Raw genomic sequence first — 13723 nt, forward strand, 5'->3', positions numbered from 1 at the left:
TTGTTTTTGTCTTTTAAGTTCATTTGTAATGACCTACTCACTTCTTTCAATGTCATGAATAAATATATTTTTCTTTTGTTTTTGTTTTATAAGTTCATTTGTAATTTGGTCAGCGTTTTTTTAATGCTATGCCAAAATTTATAGAAATTTTACTTTCGATTGCATATTTCTACCGTTATGAAAACTTTTTATAGCATAGTAAATGTAATGATCCAATTTTTAATATGTATTTAATAATATCAAATTGAGATAATTACTCATAAAATATAATTTCGTTAAAATAAAACGTTTTCTTTCATTTAAAAATAGAAACAATAACTTAATAAAACTTAACTTATAAATCTCTAGCAGCGGAAATCATAAATTATCATCCTTAAATAAAACGAAGTAAAAATGTTCTATATGTAATAATTAAAAGTATAAATTATAAGTAAAATTCAACTGTGTCTCATATCTCCTCCTTTCTAATGCCAAGGTCATCCTCGACGTTTTTCTCGTCATTTACATAACCATCTGTAAAAAAAATTGAAACCAAATAAGGTGAGTATAAAAATATTCAGTAAGTAGTTTCCATCATAAGGAACGTTTCATGCTCAAACGCACGCATCATGCTTATATGCATGCATACCTCAACCGAACACACAAACCATCTAACTAACTTAACTTAACATACTTGTGCTTGCTAACATAAACTTACATATCTAAATCCTTGATTTGGCGCCATGCTTTGCAGAAATACCCCATACCATAACCATCAATTCAGCATATAATATTTATAGGGTAATTACCTCCATAAATATCATTAACATGAACTAGTTTGTTTCCTCAGCCTTTAGCAGAAACCATACATGTCATATCATACTTCTAGTTGCATAACATAACTGCTTAATTTAGGTATTTCATGCATAACATTAATCTTACCTAAATACATGATGCATAAGACTACTAACTTAAAAACAAATGCAATGCGTCACACATATAACATTCTTTACCTAAACATGCTTTGTTATTGAACATACTTAAAATGAAATGATAAAGTCACATAATCATAACATGATTTCTAATACATCAAATTTAACCACACCAACCATTCAATAACAAAATATACTTGAGCGATATGAATAACATAATTTAATAAAAAAACAAGGTAACATATAACATTATCACCTACATTCAATCAATAATACAACAGATCATACAAGGTGGTCACTTAGGATAAAATCCACTATAGTCAACAAATAATACAACAAAACATACAAGGTGGTAGTTTATGATAGGATCCAGTTACCTGAATGTCGTAAACTAAAGATCAATCTTTAAAGTTTCCTAATAGCAATTAAGCTATCTAAAATTAGTATTTAATTACCTAAATTTTGCTTTTTAAGAAAATCTCATCAACTAACTAGGTTCACTCATAGTCTAAATTCTATATTACTAAAATAAATATTTAAATTTGTAAAACTAATTTCTTAACTCATATTAGCCTCTCATTTTTGGACAAAAATATCTATCAAATGATTTACTTAATTTCAAAATTTTACCGAAAATAAAGAAGTCACATAACACTAATTTTTACCAATTTTAAGCTCTATGTAAAATCAATCATAAAAATTAATTTCAATACATTGAAAATACATTTTAGGCTAGTTTATAGGTGTTGGTCATGATCTCACAAATTAAAAATGAACAAATACAATTTTTCATACTAAACAAACTAAAACTATGAAATTAACATAAACTGTTATGAAACAATTTTATGAACGTTTTTAAGATCCTTTTCATTATGATTTTCATACCTCAAATTAACAAAAGTAAGGCATACACTGTACCTATTTTTCTTAATAATGAACCCTAAAAAAAATTTACACAAGCAAAAGTGATGCTTACCGTTGGTGCATTTTCCTCTCTACTATAAGAATAGAATGAGAAAAATTTTCCAACAACTACGGGAGCTTGAAATGATGATGGAAACCTTAGAAAAGTGAATATGGACATGCTTCGGTTTTATAAAAATTATTAGGAAAAATTCATTGCCAAAACTAGACTAAAAGAAACCATTTCTTACCGAAAAGGTAAAACCGATGAACGACCTTGAAGGAACTTGGAAAAACAACTATTTCTCCCTCTAAAAGTAAAACTATGGAGAGAAAAATTCAAGTTTGCTTAGACTTGTTCTTAAAGGGAAATGAAAGAAATAGACATCGGTAAGTGACTTGGAACATGAAACAAACTTGAATATTGGAAGATGAAACAAACTTCTTCTCTCTCCTCGTGCATGGCCAAATACTCAATGGGATTGTGAGAGTTTTTTGGTCTTCCCAACTAACTTATTTACTACATGTGTCTCTTGGGTGAAAGATGGGTTATATTGCCTAATTATACTTATGAGTTAAGTAAAACTATCTATATTGCCCCAATTAAGTTAATTTGACTAAGGTTGAAAAATAAAGACTAAAATAAAGGTAATTTGGGGCTTTACTTGGTTAATTATCTTATAATAAAACTTTGGGTAAAATGTATGAAACTTTATAAATACTCAAATAACTCCACCATTACAAGTACCACAATTCACAACATTTATCTAATTACTAAAGTAATATGGCTAATTTTGTTACTAAAATACAATTATAATCTTGCTAATCTTCTTAATCTCTTATGCATATTTATTTTTTATTATCATACATAATTAATTAAACATGGATAAAATGAATCACTAAATCTTGTTGTAAGCTTCTTTTGATAAGTAAATAAAATTAATTTGTACTTAATTAGTTAGAGCATAAGTGTTCGGTTTGGATACAAAATAAAAAATTAAAAGAAAAAGATTCGAAAACTATTGGGCCATGAAGGCCCAACTTTATTGTTGCCGTTGTTTCAGCGCGCGCACACACACGCATGTGTGTGTGTTGTTAATATAATTTAGCAATAGCAGCCGTGAGAAATTGCCGAGAGATTAAACAAAATTAGAGTGGCGGCCAAACGTGGGTCTTTACCCAGGAGGAGGTGAAGTCGTGGGTATTATTGTTTAGCCGATTAAGGGATATTTTGTGGTAATTTTCAAGGCGACAGCTCGGCGTATTTGGTAACAGCTTGGGCATATCAAGATCGTCTTTATTGGGGTAATTGTATCTTGATCATATTATGAGTTTTCTCATTCTTGTACCTAAGTAATTGTGTTACATTGCTTAGAAGCTAAATGACTTTTGTTGGGACCTCTAGGGGATATTATTGGGGAGAGTTATTGTAATCCAATCCTTCACATTATTATTGAATTACCCATATCTGAGTGGAAGGCTGGACGTAGCCCTTAGTGGTGAACCAGTATAATTTTGCTGTGTCGTTTTCTTGTTCTTTACAGTTTTCTTCCTTATTTGCATATTGGGGCTGTGTGTGAATCTTCTCTGTGGAAGGAGAAATTATACAGGAGCGTTAATTTCCCAACAATAAGAAACCTACAATTATTAACTAAGGTGGATTAAAATTTATTGACATAAAGTTAATTGGATTTGACTGACTTCACCAAAAGACAATAATAATATAAAGTCATTAAACTACCCTCAAAAGAAATGTAGGACATTATAGTAAAAAATGCTATGATAAACTTTTTATAGCTTAGACAAAATACTATTAAAGACCTTTTATAGCTTAAAAATAATGTTGTGGTTGACATTTTATAGCATTTTACACAACATTTATTAAAAGTGATGGAACTCTCAGACATGCACAGCGGAAGCTATGGATCATAATACACTTAATGAAGCAATTTAACTAAAATAAGCATGCTTGGAAAAATGATGAAAAAGGTAAAGAGAAAAAGATTAACTTTATACCTTTGAAGACCTCCATTATAACTTCTTCTCCTAACTCAATGGGACCACGAACGACAAATCCGTGCTATCCTCGGGTTGATGAACACGGTTTTTGGACCGAATTTTGAGTGAAAATAAAGGGAAAACACTAATGGCTAGGAGAAGACAATAGAAATTTGAGTGGAAAAATTCTGCACTTATGCAAGTAAGCATTAGCCTTATCCAAGTGATCTTCATCACCTATATAAAGACCAAATGCATGCAAAGACATGTCTTGCATGCCTTCCACTTCAAACTCCACTAGCATGTAAAAGATAGGTGTCATTGCCTTGAAGAAACACTTCAAAAACCACTAGTTAGTGGAAAAATCCAACTTTGATAAAACTAATTTTTATAAAAACAAAAATTGAAATATCAATTTTCTATCAAAACAAAAACCAAGCCAAATCAATATCTCATATTAATTGGTCTCTGACACCTAAGCTTGATTAATCACATTAATCAAATTACAACTCTTTTTCATGCTTTGAACTTATTTAAAACTAATTTAAATAAGTCATACTCTCCATAATAATTAAATGTGAATAAGATTATATATTATATCTCATATAAAATACAATATTCCCTTAAAAACCGAATTTGAACACTTAAAATCCTTGCTTCACCTAGTTCATCAATTCTATCCTTTATTAACTAGCATGGAGACCCGTTGGACTTACAGATCATGGGCTCCAACGATTCGAGACTAACAGTCAAACTCTTTAACTTAGTTAATCAACATTCGTTAACTAACAGGACTGTCCACTATAGCCTGTAGATGCACTCCCCTCACTGTAGATATACTTGTGTCCATTCGATATAATCGTCATCGGTAAGTTGATCCTTCATAGGCCGTTTGTAACCTCAGCTAGGTAAAAAAAATTGTTTTGCCCCTGAGTTACATCTTTTCTCTTTAAGTACCACTATCCCTCTAATGAACAATTGATTTATGATCAAATCACTAAATCCAATTCCTCTCGACCCAGTGAGAGGGTGGGGCCCCTTGTTCAAGACCCGAGATCAGCCCTTAAGGGAACAACCTCTCTACTATCCTTAAATCGGGTAGGAGTGAATTCCGTCTTGCTAATTGTATGTCCCCAGCTATCTACCCAGTCTTATCCCTGAAATGGGAGGCATATTGAGCAGCGCTGACGAGCTTACTCTCACCTATGCAGATTGATTACGCTTGTTTACATGCGTAAAAAGAAGGTTTTAGATGCTGTTTTTACTATGTTTTAACTTTGTTTCGGACTTTTTCTCGGTCGTTTGAGTTCCAATTCATGCAAAATTCATATATGATGGTTTGTGGTTGGCTTATATTATATTTATGACATTTTAGGACCATCTGGGAGTGGAAATTAATCAAAAGAAGCAAAAAGACGAAAAAGTACCTCAGAAGGCGCCAGGCGCCTGGGAAGCCTGCAGAAAAACAGTTTTTCTTCCAACTTTGCCCTTAATGAAACGCGTCTTCCAATGCGTTTTGGTGGTTCCAACCGATGTATACGTGTAGAAGAAGTGTTCCAATATCAGTTTGAGCACGATTTGGTCAGTCAAAAGAGTTGGAAATGGGTGATTCACCATCATTTTAGGACCTACCTAACCAATTCTGCACAGCTATAAATTCCAGCAGCTTCTCCACCAAATTCATCAAGCCTTGCTTCCTTCTCTTGATCATTTTTAGTGTTTCATTGTTGCTTTCTAAGTACTTTTGAGTTGCATTCATTAGTTGCTTTTGGTTTTTAAATCCCGAGCACTTTACATTCCTTTATTGAGCTTTGTTTTGTTTCCATCTGTACTTAGTTATTTTCTACTTATTCAAATATATAAAAATCCAGCACTTTGCTTATCTTCCCCTTGCCTTTACTTTATTTTTAGTTAAGAGAGTTGTGTTTTTGGAGGAAAGAGCACGTGACACTCCCCCTTGCTTGAAAGAGAAGGGCGAAGCTCTCAATCCCGATAAAAACTCTCCGTTAGTTAACTTTTGTTGTTCACACATGCATTCCACATTCAACCATTTTACTTGCTGTATTTTCTTCAATATGTCTTTCTAAATTCCCGTCTCTAGCCCGGTTATGGATAGTTAGCCTTTTATTTCTAAGAAGGGTTGCTAAGAAGTAGTGTTTTTGCTTTCTACTTATTGCTCAACATGTTTTCCCAAAAAGTTAGGATTTAGAGAAGGCCACTGTAAGTCATAACAAGTCAATACTGAAAAAGTTGCTTATTTGCATTGTTGAGTGGTTAAACCGAGGAGAGGAGTGCCTTAGACATAAGGGTTCCGCTTAAGTAGCCTAGACATAGGACCTTAACCCGAGGTTGCGACTATTTCCATCCTAAAACTAAGATATCTCTCATAATAGACATATTAGGGAATGTCTTAGGACTTTGAACTTGCTTAGACATAAGTCAGGTGAAAAGCGTAGTCGTCGGTTCCTAAAGTAAAATGCATATCGTCCTTAGCATATCCTTGATTCTTTGTTGGCTAACTTGAAGTAATTCGGGCTAGGTTTTATCATTATAAGTCCAAATCCCAAATCCAAAACCATTATTTGTGACCACTTCCCATTTTACAAGAATCACTCATTTCAACATTCACTATTCTTTAAAACTTTAGAGTTTGGAAATTATTTAGAAGTCCTTGAGGATCGATACTTGGATACTCCATCCATTTTATATTACTCTGACAGGTGTGCGCTTGCATCTATATAATTGTTACCACGCTTAGTGCGTGCGTTCAGCAAAACGCCAGTCACAGATCAAGGGAGAATCCTGAATAAGTAGGAGTTCATAGATGGCTCGGGATTTAGATCAAGTTATTTAGATCATCGATAAACGAAAATAATCAGTGTTATCCGTAAACAGTGTTAATACGTAACAGTGATTATTTCAGGGTCAGTCTTACATAATCTCATTGTGTAGAACACCCCCGCTCACATGTTTCTATATAAACGAATCAGGATCACTTTGTTTATGACACCTTACAACATTTGTAACAATCATAATGCGGGTCGTATTCAATAGTGTCTCCAGGATAAAGTACCCAACATGATCCATGTACTATAGACTGTTTAGGCTATTTACTTGAACTTGATCCAGTTTATCTCTCCACATAAAGTCCAAGTACTCATTATAATAGCCAAGGATTCGTAGTTTATTGGATTTATTAAAAAAACAAATTCACTTTCATTTAACAACATTTGTCTGAATAACCTCACATTAATGTTCACTGTTTAAAAACTACGAGTTTTAGGACAGAGTACTCAACAAAAAGCTATTATGAAGCTTGCATAGCATTATTTTCGTACGTTATTGTAACTGAAAAATGAAAACTAGTCGACTTTTTATAGCATTTTTTTAGAGTTATACTAATCGCTGTTAAAACTTGTCTGCGTTTATAACAAAATTTTCATTACATTTGGAAACACTATTAAAAAAAGGTTGCATAGTTTTTCTTTTTAATTTTGTTTTTGTTTTTGGTACATAGAACTTTTATAGTATTATATTATATAACAATTTGACAATCTATATCAATATCAAACAGTATCAGATATTTATTATAATCACTTGCCCATAATATACATAAAGAATATTATTTTCATTCACCTTCAAAATATTACAATACTTTGAATATTATTTTCATTCACCTTCAAAATATTACAATTCTTAAAGTAGGTAAAATCATCAAATTTCTAGCCTTCATACAAATAAAATAATATTAAATTCTAAAAAAAGGGTACAACCTTAGAGACTCTAATACAGAACCCTGCAGCAGTGGTGGTGATTCGATTAAGTCTCTTATCAAGCATTTTCTTCACGAGCTTCGGCGACCTAGCCATCGATTCACACGACCCACGGCGGCTCCAGCTTAGCAACCAATTCCTCCTTTCTCCAACGTTACTACACCGGTTTTGCGGTCGCTCGAGCACAGATCGCGAACAGCAATAGCCGTTCGTGGCGATTCTGGCGGTTTTGCATCAGTTCGTGATGTTTCGTAGTCCTCCAATAGCTGAAATGACGACACAAATCCACCAATAACCCATATATATAACATCCAACCCTCCCTGACACGAACAGTAGCATTCCCTGATGTTTTAGTGTTGACCACACCCGTTCCAAGCCGAATCTATGTTACCCACTCTTGTTCGCGCAAGATCTAAGTTACCCACACTCAAACGAAGTTAGTTTCGTGGTAACAAACTCTTTGAACCCCTTAAGAATTGATTTTTATGGTTGAAAAGTAGTTATTAACATTTTGTTTTTTATTGGATGCTTAGGTGTTGATCCAGTGCAAGAGCGACGAGCGTTAGGGGTGTGTAAGTAGTATAATGGACGTGTGCGTGTCCGATTGTGTGGTGAACATAACGAATAAGTCTTTGCGATACTATTTTTCATTACTCTAAATTTGTAACTTCTGCTTTTATTAATCGTCGTAGGATTTAGGTCTTGATGTGCTTAACTCTTACAGTAATTATCTTATATTTGTTAATATCGAACTTGGTTTTCCTAATTGTTGACTATTATGTTGAACTAGACCAATTGTGGAAGGCTAAGTACTGTTTTAATGTTCCTTAAATTCCTGAGCTGGTGTAAGTTTGCATGCTTGCTGGTCATACTTTAAGAATACTGTCTTGTTTTCTACTTTGCTTATGATGAAAAGCATGCTGAAGATTATCTGTTGTGGCCACGTGATTTGTTAAAGAATGCTGGTTGTTGTAGAAAATGTTATGTGTGTGTCTTTATGTTTTGGCATGCTGAAATGTTGAGTTAGAGTTAATGTTGATGGCTTGGTTAAAGGGCGTATTCTAGAATCATGGTTGGCGGCTGGGGTGAAATATAGGATTGGTTGTAGTAATTTCTAGCCATTGGTGAATTATAGCGCAAGTATACACTAATTTTATCAATTGTAGTACAAACAAGGTTGTCTCCACAGGGAATTCATGCATACAGAAACTGGTTAATTACTTCGAGCTACCAAAAAAATTAATAAAAGACAATGAAGTTTGCTTATCAATGTTGGTAGTAACTTGTAAAAATAACATGTACCTAACATAGTGAATAAGAGGACTAATAAACTTTTCAGAATGCTTCCACCGAAGGATTGAACACAAGAGGATTTAGATCGATTTTTAGGGATTCGGGGAGGGGGAATCCACCTACTGATTTTATACATCACCTACTAAAGAAAAACACATGAAACTCTTAAAGCCCAAACCCTCACGCCTCTCTTCCGAGTTACCCAGCAAATGTTCTAACCCAACTCCCGTTGTGGTTACAACAAGCATGAAACGAATCTATAGGCGCCCCAGAGTGAGCCCCATTTTTAGGTACTCACTATTATGTTTCAGAAAGAACACAGAAACTATGGCTAACAGTTGGGAATCTACACACAGGAGCTTTCCCAAGCTTCCTATGAGCTTGCACACTAAACTTGTTGGCCAAACATGCTTAGAACGATGAAAAAAATAAAACTCACTGTTATTAAATAAGAGTTCAAATGCATTCAATAGTAGCTCAACGTCTATTACAACAAGTTTCAACCCCTCCACGAAGGAAGGGGGATTAGTTCATGATGAAATAGAAATAAGAAAATGAAAAGATGGAAGACGAATCCATTTCAGAAGGCATAGAAAGAAAAACCCAGAAGCTTCCCCGGATGGATAGTGAAGATCTCGAGCCAAATCAGTGTCTCTGTCCCTTCCGTCGTCAATGGAGACCCCACGCCTTTTAGAGAATGTTTCCCTGAAATCGAGTGACCCAGTTAGGTTCACTCTCCCCTTCTTGCGGCTGGGGTCGCTTTTTCTTTAAGTACCGGGCCTTTAGCTTAGGGCACCAAAGTACCTCACACAGATGTTGTCTACACAATGTACGGACACTGTACGGACACGGTAACGTGTGGGTGAAATCAAATTACTGCTACAACTTTTGCTCTATAGCTTCCAAAGCGCTAGCCCGCTTCCGACTTCAACCTTATGCCCTGAGGCTTTAGCAACACCAATTTATTCCACTAATGCTTCACCTGCTTCGAGTGCACCATACTTTTCTCTCTACACTAAACATCCACAATTTAGCATTCACTAAAAAAAATTACTGAATCTACAAGAATCAATACATTGAAGGTTCCCTCTGGAATTTCTCACATTCTTGTGGCTTAATTAGCTTGTATTTCACATTCTTGTGGCTTAATTAGCTTGTATTTCACATTCTTGGCACACAATTCCTCTTACTTTGGCCCATAATTCACTCTCTATTTGAGAGTTATCACACCCCCAAACTTGAAACCTTGATTGTCCTCAAGTAAGATTACACTAGCACCCGAGAATTATGGTAATGCCTTCCTCTGTTACTCCTACTGCGTATTAGAAGGGCTTTGCTTTCGCACTAACTGCTCGCACATACTAAGCTTAGAAGCTAGCTCCAGCTAATAGCCTCCGGAAGAGAGTTTCTAGCTCAAGCTTCTCCCTAGCAAAGTTTCTTCCTCCGGCTCCAACATCATCGTAATTTCCTCCTAAAAAACATCTACTCGCCTAGAGCTGCACTTCTTACTTCCTTTCACTAGCCTACGACACTACCCTTTTATTACCAATCTAGCTTTTCAACTATGGGCTACTAGCCCTTCCTAACCTTGCAACCTCTTTGAAGTTTTTTTTTTCTTTTTTTTTTTTTTTAAATAAGACTGAATTACAAGGTCAGAAAGATTCATAGTTATACCTTACAAGCTTATCCTAAAAGAAAGACAAAGCAAACGCGCACAACACCCCCAAACCTAGATGTAACATTGTCCTTAATGCGACTGACAGCAGGATATAGAATGCTCCCGCATAACCCCAAACTTAAGACTAAGAAAAATGAAGTTACAGGAGGGGCATTTTTCACAAGTTATAAATAGATGGTGTACAGGGACATCAAAGAGGGTGCGAAAGAGAAGGATTGACTCTAAGGTGATACTAGGGTAGCGAGCGACATTGGATACGAAGCTATTGAAACGCAACATCATTGTGGTCTCTGTTTAGGATTGGTACTCAGAGGATGCTGCTATAGTCTTCGTACTAAAAAAACTAGGCTAAGGCAGAGCTTCAGTAAGGCACTCGCAAACGGAAGCTGCTGGCTCAGAACAGACACAAAACCGCCTATGGCGAGATAACAGCACTACTTAAGAAGTCAGAGCTAGAGTAAGAAGTAGGACACAACAGAGATTGCATAGCATAATTCGATTCATTTTCTCTCAGAATAGAAGATATGGAATTGAACCTAACAATCTATCCTAGAACAAAAGGAAACAATAACGATAAGCATGAAAGAAAACTGAAGACAGGAAATGACAGATTAACTATGAAAATAAAAACTGAATGTAAAAATTGAATTTAAAAACAGAAGGCAAAGTCTTGATTATTGAAGAGTGGTTGGTGCCAAATGGTTTCCGGAAAGAAGATAGTTGAGTCTCCAGCAAGTCAGAATGAGTAGCTGCCGCTCCCATTCCATTCAGAGCTCTCCGACTGGCCAGTATCCTCGACAGTATTATTGGAGTTATGCTCCAAAAATGATTCCAGTGTGCGATTCTATGTGGATGGGCCTGGAACATTCGCATGGGCAAGCTTGTCGAGGAGACCTTTCAGCTCCGCATCTCTGGTAGCGAGCTGTAACATTAAAGTGGCAACCATATCCTTCAATTCTCCAATCTCATTCGAGATGCGAGCTTGGTGAGCCATCATTTCATTGGTGGCTCCTATAGGCACAACACTTTTGGTCTTGGTCTCGTTAGTCATTAGACTTTCTATTAACAGTTTATCCAACACTCTTTTCTCTGTTATGACTTATTCGTCTTGGACCACCGGGACGTTTGCCTGCATACAGAAATTTGAGATAAAGTTAGGGAAAAAAAGTTTGCCCAGACGTTTTGTGGCACACTATTCTATCTCGTGGAAAAAAAGCTGCCCCAAATCCAGCGGTTTTCCCTCCATCATACAAGCCAAAAGAAGCACCCTGTCCTTTGTGACGGATGAATCGTGCATTGTGGGTAAGATGAGACTCTTCAGGAAGTATAACCAGACATTGGCCTCAAGGGTGATGAAGTTAGAGGGGAGGGAATTGGCTCTGTGAGGAACAACGCTTCAAGATGCACCAGGGTGCGCCATGACAGACAAAGCGTGATCAAGCTGCACAGGCGACGGTTGTTCCAACATCTTGTTCCCCTCAGCGTTGGGAATGGACGGGAGGTGAAGTGCTTTGTTGATGCGCTCCGACCCAGATTGCCTGGAATGAGGTTGGCATAAAATTCCTTGACTAGCCGTGGGATGATGGGACCTAGAGATGCACAAAAATACTCCCAGTGGTTCTGTTGAATCACGTCTCGGATGAAGGCAAGCATGGGGTTTAATTAGAAACCTTTTCCGAAGAAGAAGTCTTTCTTCCTCAGCTTCTCGTATGCGTCCATCGCTGAATGGGACTGGTAGCGCTTGAATGTGGCGTCCTGAGGGACGACCAGCTTAGGCTTTCACCGGCCAGGTGGAAGTGAGTGCTCAGGTTCTGACGTGGTAACTGGGCGTTTCCCTTTGGAGATAGTGGAGGGCTTGGGAGAAGTGGGTTTCGGCACAACAACAGCAGTGACACATGCAAGGATTTTGTCGTAGTGGGTGAGTTGGTGGCTTTGGACTTCTTCGTCGGTGGTAGCACAGTAACTGATGCTACGGGCCGCTTTGTGTTTCTCGTCCTCGATGGAGGTCCAGTCGGAGAAGGCGGTTTATAGGCAGACTTGGAAGGTATAGGTGGTGGTGGGTCAGCTTCAACGGCGGTGGGTGGAGGTGGGGTAGTGGTGGGTGGCAAAACGACCTCCTCCTACTCAACCTCCTCCTCAGAACCAGATGTCTAAGGCGTGGCAGCTTGGATTAGGGAGCGCAGCGATGGATCTGCTTCAACCTCGGCCGAATGCTTGACGCCATCCACGAGGCTCTCAGATGAAGATTCTGAAAAGGCAAGGTCCATGCGAGGTTTTTTTATCGCCTTTGATTTGATCCTCGGCATTTCTGGATGAGAGGTAAGCAGAGCTTGGGAACTAATTTCACAGATGAAGCAGAATGGAACTTCTATGGCTTCAGGGTGAGAATGAACGTGATAGTGGGATAAAGACGAGTGGTGGGAGGTTAAATAGCCATTCACCAGCACAATCTCCCATGATCTACCATTTAACGCCCTTCATTTAAAATGAGATTTCAAAATCGAAATTTCAAAAGTGTACCTCCCTCCAAAATTTCAAATTCGATCTCCTTTCACACTTGATACCTTGCTTTAAGTCCTTGAAGTGCCAGCTATCCTTTGTAATCCATTCTTTCATTAAATCCCGCCTGCATGCTGCCGTATTTTTACTTCAATTCTCTGCACTTTAAAAGCTTTTTGGGTAACCGCACCTACATTAGAATCAAGATCTTTTTATTAATTTCAGATGCATTTAAGAAAAACCAACTGAAAAATAAAAAGAAAAAGAAAGAAAGAAATAAATAAAGTATATTAAAACTGGAGCTCATAAAATTAAAACAGATTTATCCAATGCTTCTTTATTCATGATTCATGGTTCTTTCTATTATTCCGAGGCAAGCTGGCATGTCCCAGCATCCCTGTTCATGATCTCGCCCAGTAGTGCTTTAGGCGTTGCCCATTTACCATGAATTCCCTCCCTGAATTCAATTCCTTTACTATGACTGCGCCATGAGGAAAAACTTTGACTATCTGGAATGGCCCTGACCATTTGGATTTTAATTTCCCCAGAAATAACTTCAGTCGAGAGTTGTGCAAAAGAACTTGCTGACCCTCTTCAAATTTTCTTTGGTGGATCCGGGCATTGTGCCATTTATTCGTTTTCTCTTTATAAATTTTTGCGTCTTCAA

The 13723-nt window shown here is 36.7% G+C and overlaps 1 long non-coding RNA gene across 1 annotated transcript; it reads right to left on the bottom strand.

The window, feature by feature from the left end:
* Positions 1-257: 257 nt before the first annotated feature.
* On the bottom strand, positions 258-4038 carry LOC148211355 (uncharacterized). Its single transcript, XR_015790992.1, has 2 exons — positions 3831-4038; positions 258-513 (listed from the first exon to the last, which is right to left on the bottom strand). It is a non-coding gene; the product is annotated as an uncharacterized LOC148211355 (long non-coding RNA).
* Between the last annotated feature and the right edge of the window lie 9685 nt (positions 4039-13723).

The sequence above is a fragment of the Momordica charantia genome (genome assembly GCF_013281855.1).
Source record: "Momordica charantia cultivar OHB3-1 chromosome 5 unlocalized genomic scaffold, Mcharantia_2.0 BLBB01000005.1, whole genome shotgun sequence".
Lineage (NCBI taxonomy): Eukaryota > Viridiplantae > Streptophyta > Magnoliopsida > Cucurbitales > Cucurbitaceae > Momordica > Momordica charantia.